Raw genomic sequence first — 6,000 nt, forward strand, 5'->3', positions numbered from 1 at the left:
AACAGAGTTCCAAAACATAGGAAGCAAAAACTAATAGAACTGCAGGAAAAACAGACAAATTGACTATTATAGTTGGAGACTTCAACACTTCCTTCCAGCAATCAATAGAACTAATTAGATGGAAAATCATATACAAGACTTGAACAACACTGTTAGCCACTTAACCTAATTGACTTTTATAAAACACTCACCCAGTAACAACAGAATATACATTCTTTTCATGAGCACATGAAACATTCACCAGGAGAGATCATATCCTGGAACCATTAAACAAAACTTAACAAATTCAAAAGAGTTGAAATCCTACAAACTATGTACTCTGACCATAATGTAATTAAACTAAAATCAATAACAGAAAGACATCTGAAAAATTTCCAAATACTTGAAAATTAAACAACATATGTCTATCTAATCCATAGGTCACAGAAGTCTCAAAGGATGTTTGAAATTAAATGACCATAAAAATACAACATAAAATTCAAACCCAAAGTAAAAAGAAGAAATAATAAAGAGCAGAAATTTAAAAACTGGAAACAGAAGAACAGTAAAGAAAAATCAATGAAACCAAAGTCTGGTTCTTTTTTTTTAAAAAAGATTTTATTGGGGATTTGGGAAAGGGAACAGTGTTGGGGAATTGGGGAAGGGGAATATTGTGTTTTTCTAGGACCCATCAGATCTAAGTCAAGCTGTTGTCTTTCAATCTTAGTTGTGAAGGGCGCAAGCTCAGCTCCAAGTCCAGTTGCCCCTTTCAATCTAGTTGCGGGGGTGGGGGGGGGTGTAGCCCACCATCTCATGAAGGAGTCGAGCCGGCAACCTTGTTGTTAGGAGCACGTGCTCTCATCAGCTCAGCCAACTGGCCGCCAGTTGACAGCTCAATGGCAGCTCAGCTCGGGCACAGCTCACTGGCCCATGTGGGAATCGAACTGGCAGCCCTATTGCTCAGAGCTCACATTCTAACCAACTAAGCCACCCGGCCAGCCCTCAAAATCTGGTTCTTTGAAAAGATTAAATTGATACATCTCTAGTGAAATTGACACAAAAAAAGATAAGACACAAATAACCAATATCAGAAATGTAAGCAGGTATCACTACAGTTTTGCAGACTTTAAAAGGTTAATAGAGGGGGTGGCTGGTGGCTCAGTTGGTTAGAGTGCATGCTTTTTACAAGAAGGTTGCTGGTTCGACTCCCGCATGGGATGGTGGGCCGCGCCCCCCTGCAACTAGATTGAAAACGGCGAATGGATTTGGAGTCGAGCTGCACCCTCCACAACTAAGATTGAAGGACAACTTGACTTGGAGGTGATAAGTCCTGGGAAAACACACTGTTCCCCAATAAAGTTAAAAAAAAAAGAAGAAAAAGAAAAAGGTTAATAGGTACAGAGGATTTTTAGGGAAGTGAAAATACTCTGTATATTATAATGATGAATGTTTGTCGTACATTTGTTCAAACCCACAGAACATTCACTGCCAAGAGTGACCCCTAAGGTAAACTATGACCTTTGGGTGATTATGATGTATCAGTGTGGGTTCATCCTTGGTAAAAAATGTACCACTCTGGTGCGTGATGTTAATAATGGGGGAGGCTATGCCTTTGGAGGAAGGGGGTAAATGAGAAATCTCTGTACCTTCCTCTCAATTCTGTTGTAAACCTAAAACTTCTCTTAAAAAATGAGATATTTTTTAAAAGGTTAATAAGGAAACACTATAAACACCTCTGTGCACATCATTTCTACAACTTAGAATGGACCGATTCTTTGAAAGACACAAACCACCCAAATTCACACAAGAAGAAAGAGGTAATCTGAATTGTACTGTAACTATTACAGAAATCAAGTTCACAATTTAAATCTTTCCAAAAAAGAAAGCTTCAGGCCCAAGTAGTTTCACCAGACATTTAAGAAAGGTACAAATAAATTCTACATAATCTTTCCAGAAAACAGAAGAGGAGGGAGCACTTCTCAACTCATTTAATGAGGTCAGTATTACCCTGATACTAAAATTAGACAAAAGCAGTATAAGAAAACTACAGACCAATATCTGTCATGAGCATAAACATAATGGTCCTCATAAAATATTAGAATATATATCTATGAATAATACAACACAGCCATGACCAACTGGGGTTTATCCACCAAGACTAGTTCAACATTTGAAAATCAATTGATTTGACCTAAAGATGACTAAAGAAGAAAAACTATGATCATCCCAAGAGATGCAGACAAAGCAACTGACAAAATTCAACATCCATTCATGATAAAAACTCAAGTAAACTTGGAATAGAACTTCCTTATCCTAAAGAAATGAAAACTTGGGCTGGCCGAGTGGCGCGATGGTTAAGAACTGGCTTGGGATGCCAGAGGGCCCTGGTTCGGATCCCACATATGAGGGCCAGTGACACTGCCCTCCACAGCTAAGATGCTGAACAACAGCTCAACCTGGAGCTGGGCTGCTGTGAGCCGCCGGCGACGGCGTAGGCTGCAGCCCCTGTGGCAGTGGGTTGCCATGGGCTACCGTGTATGTAGCCAGCAGCCAGCGTGAGCGGCCAGCAGCCGCAGTGAGCGGCCGTCCAGAAGCCGGCGACTGATCTGCCTCTCCCGGGAAGAGCGCAATGATGGTGCCAACTTGGGCCAGTGAAGCAACGTCCTCCACAACTAGACTGAAGAACAAAATGACAGCAACTTGTCTGTACCCCTTCCCCCAATTCCCCAGCGCTGTTCCCATCCCAATTCCCCAATAAAAATCTTTAAAAAAAAGAAAACTTATGTTGACACCCAAAAAAAACTATACATGGGGTGACCGGTTAGCTCAGTTGGTTAGAGCATGGTGCTGATAACACCAGCGTTGTTGGTTCAATCCCTGCATGGGCCCCTGTGAGCTGCGCCCTCCTTAAAAGAGTCAACTAGGGCCGACCGAGTGGCTCAGTTGGTTAAGAGCTCGCTCAAGAGTTTGAGCTCTGAGCAACAGGGTTGCCGGTTCGATTCCTGGCCTGAGCTGAGCTGCCGCTGAGCTGCCAACAGGTGGCAGGATGGCTCAGCTAAAAAAAAAAAAAAAGAGTCAACTATGCCATTGTAGCATGAAAGCAATGTGTAACCAATGACCATGGCTGTTTCCAATAAAATTTAAAAAAAACAAAAAACACCCAAAAACTATACACAAATGTCTGTAGCAGCATTATACATAATCAGCCAAACCTGAAAACATCGCAAATGTCCCCCAACAGGTAAATGGATAAGTAAACTGTTTTGTAATAAATAAAGGAACTATTGCTACCCAACAACATGAATAATCTCAATGCATTATGTTGATTGAAAGCCAGTCTCAAACAGTCACAAATGATGTGGAAAGGCAAAACTGTAACAAGAGTGAACAAACAGGTCAGTGGTTGCCAAGGGTAAGAAGGGGGGCAGAGTTTGAATACAAAGGGGCAGCAAGAGGGAATCTGGGGGGGACTGCTCTGTACCCTGATGGTGGTGGTGGTTATAGGAATCTATGCAAATGATAAAACTCATGAAATCATATGTCCACTCCCCTGCCCCCAACAAAAGTGAACTTTACTATATGTAAAGCTAAAATGTTTTAAATCAAGGAAACTGTACACACAAACCAGATTTGACAACACGGGGCCCATATTCCCCCGCAGCTACAAGGGGCGGAAGCTGAGTTACAGCAGACTCTTCAGACAGGCTGGGCTCTGTTCCCCACTTCACCACCAGTAGCCCCACCCTAGCTGCTTCCCTTCCTGGCCCTGTGGGCATCTGAGTGGCAAGTCCTACTATCCTGGGTGGTAGCCAGGTGTGGCTAGGCGCCTGAGGTTTTCTACACCTGCAGAAGGAGTGCCAGGGCTCAGCTTGGGTAGGAGGAAGTTGAAACTCCTAGCTTCAAAGAGCAGCTGCCAGGGAGGGCAAGGCAGGCAGGTGAAGAGGGGAGAGGCAGGGCCTCAGAGGCAGAGGGAGCCGACAAGGATGGTAGCCAATCCTGTTCCCCGAGACCCTCTGCAGCAGGCAAGGAAGTGCTTTTAGGACTGCTCAATTCTGGGGGGAGCCGCTCAGCCCTGCACTGACCCTGCTGACCAAACCACCCATCAGAATTGTGCCCACATGCAGGGCCTAGAAGTGCCTTCCAAGGGCTTCTAAGGGGGAGCCCCTGGACGGGGTGTGGCAGCTGATGGGGCTGAGGGCCCTGCTCAGGGCAGCTATCCTGGAGGCCCTAACCTTGAGGGACACTTGTGGGGACACTGGGGCATGGAAAGGGAGTGGGAGCATCGTGAATTCCAGGCCTCGCTGGACAATCTTCTCCAAGTCTCACTCCTTCCAGTTCTCCCATCTTACAGCCAAAGATCCAAAAGCCAGAGCCCGGCCCCCTCCCACAGCAGGTAAGGCTGGCATCCAAACTGCCCCCTGGCTCTGTGGGGGGCCTACTCCCGCCATCCTAGGGGGCTGCAGCCCTCCCCCGGGGCCTCGGGGCGATGTGCTGGAAGCTGCTTGTTTATCCCCTTTCCCAGGCAGCCCAGCTGCCTGATGTCAGGGCAAACAATGGAGCCTATATTCTGGAGTCCCTACCCCACTCCCCAGACAAACAGGCACAGAGGTGGAGAGGGACGCAGCCACTGGCTTCCCCATCAGTTCTGGGGGGGAGGGGAGAGGGGAGGGGAGTCAGACAAGAGCCTCAGCAGAACTAGCTGGAGACAGGGTTCCAGAGTGGGTCCTGCCTGTCCCTGCACCCTAGGCCCAGGCCAACCAGCCCCCCCTCCAGAAGCCCACTCTCCCCCCTGTGAAGGGCTGTACCGTGGAGTCAGTCAGCCTCACCCTGAGTGAACCCGAGATGGATGAAGAAGAGCTTGGTGTTGTAGAAAGCACCTTGAGGAGACATGAGCCAGGGGCTCAGGGTCAGCTTCATAATTTGTGGGGCTTAGAGCAAAATGGAAATGCCGGGCCCGTGTTCAAAAGCTCCTCAGAATTTCAAGCTCGGGACTACAGATCATTAAACCCTGTTGACTTCACAGACTGGCGGAGGCGTGATCTTGAGCAAGTCAGCCACCTCTCTGGGCCCCAACTTCCACACGTATGACGCACTCCCGACCAGCTCACAGGACTATTGTGAGATCAAGGGGACTGTGGCTGAGGAAAGGACATGGTAGACTGTGGAGTGCCTTGACAGTGTCCCCCGCAAAGGCGCGTAAAGAGGGACATGATGGTGAGCCTCCACAGTGGCAGGAGCTGGCAGAGGGGACAACCAGCCCAGCGAGAGGTTGCAGGGCTGGCTTGCAGTGGGTGGAGGTGATAAAGTAGGGTGGGTACCAAGCCCCTTTGCGAATCTTAGGGATGCCATGCTTCCCTGGCCCTGGGTCCAGTCCCGGCTCTGCCATCAGTGACCTTACTGAGTGGTCTTAGGGAGACCCTTCCCCTCTCTGGGCCTCAGTTTCCTGACTTAGAAAATGGGGGCATTGGAGGACATTCATTTTGAGGGTAACATTTTCCCAGGGATGTCTGGGGTGGACATGGGGTTGGGTGGGGGGTGGGGGAGAGAACAAGACCAGAGTAGAGAAAACGATGAAAGTAAGGGGCTGGGAGGCCAATGTCTCCATCCAACATGGTTTCACTGGAGACTGGGTAAATAAATGGTGTGGGGTCCCTGAAGTGTGATCCTGGGGAACTACTCAACCTCTCTGAGCCTTTTACTTCCCTTCTTCTATCAAGTCAGGAAATAATGACAAGGACTGCTGCTCCAAGTGGTGTACACAGACCCTGTTAGTCACCACTATGCTGCCCCTCCCTCGCCTCCTTCCGTGTTGGGCAGCCCAGATGTGCCTGAGATGCCCACCTCCTCTTTGACCAGGAGCCTTTGGGGAACTCAACTCTAGGGAAGGAGTCCTGATTGGACCAAACCAGTCTTGCCTAAACCAGTGATTGGTTTAGGCAAAAACATGTTACGCATTTCTGGCCAATGAGACATGACGAAACACAGGCAGGTGGTTTCTAGAAGAGGTTTTCTTTGATGATG

The sequence above is a fragment of the Hipposideros armiger genome, unplaced genomic scaffold (assembly GCF_001890085.2).
Source record: "Hipposideros armiger isolate ML-2016 unplaced genomic scaffold, ASM189008v1 scaffold_108, whole genome shotgun sequence".
NCBI classification, from domain to species: domain Eukaryota; kingdom Metazoa; phylum Chordata; class Mammalia; order Chiroptera; family Hipposideridae; genus Hipposideros; species Hipposideros armiger.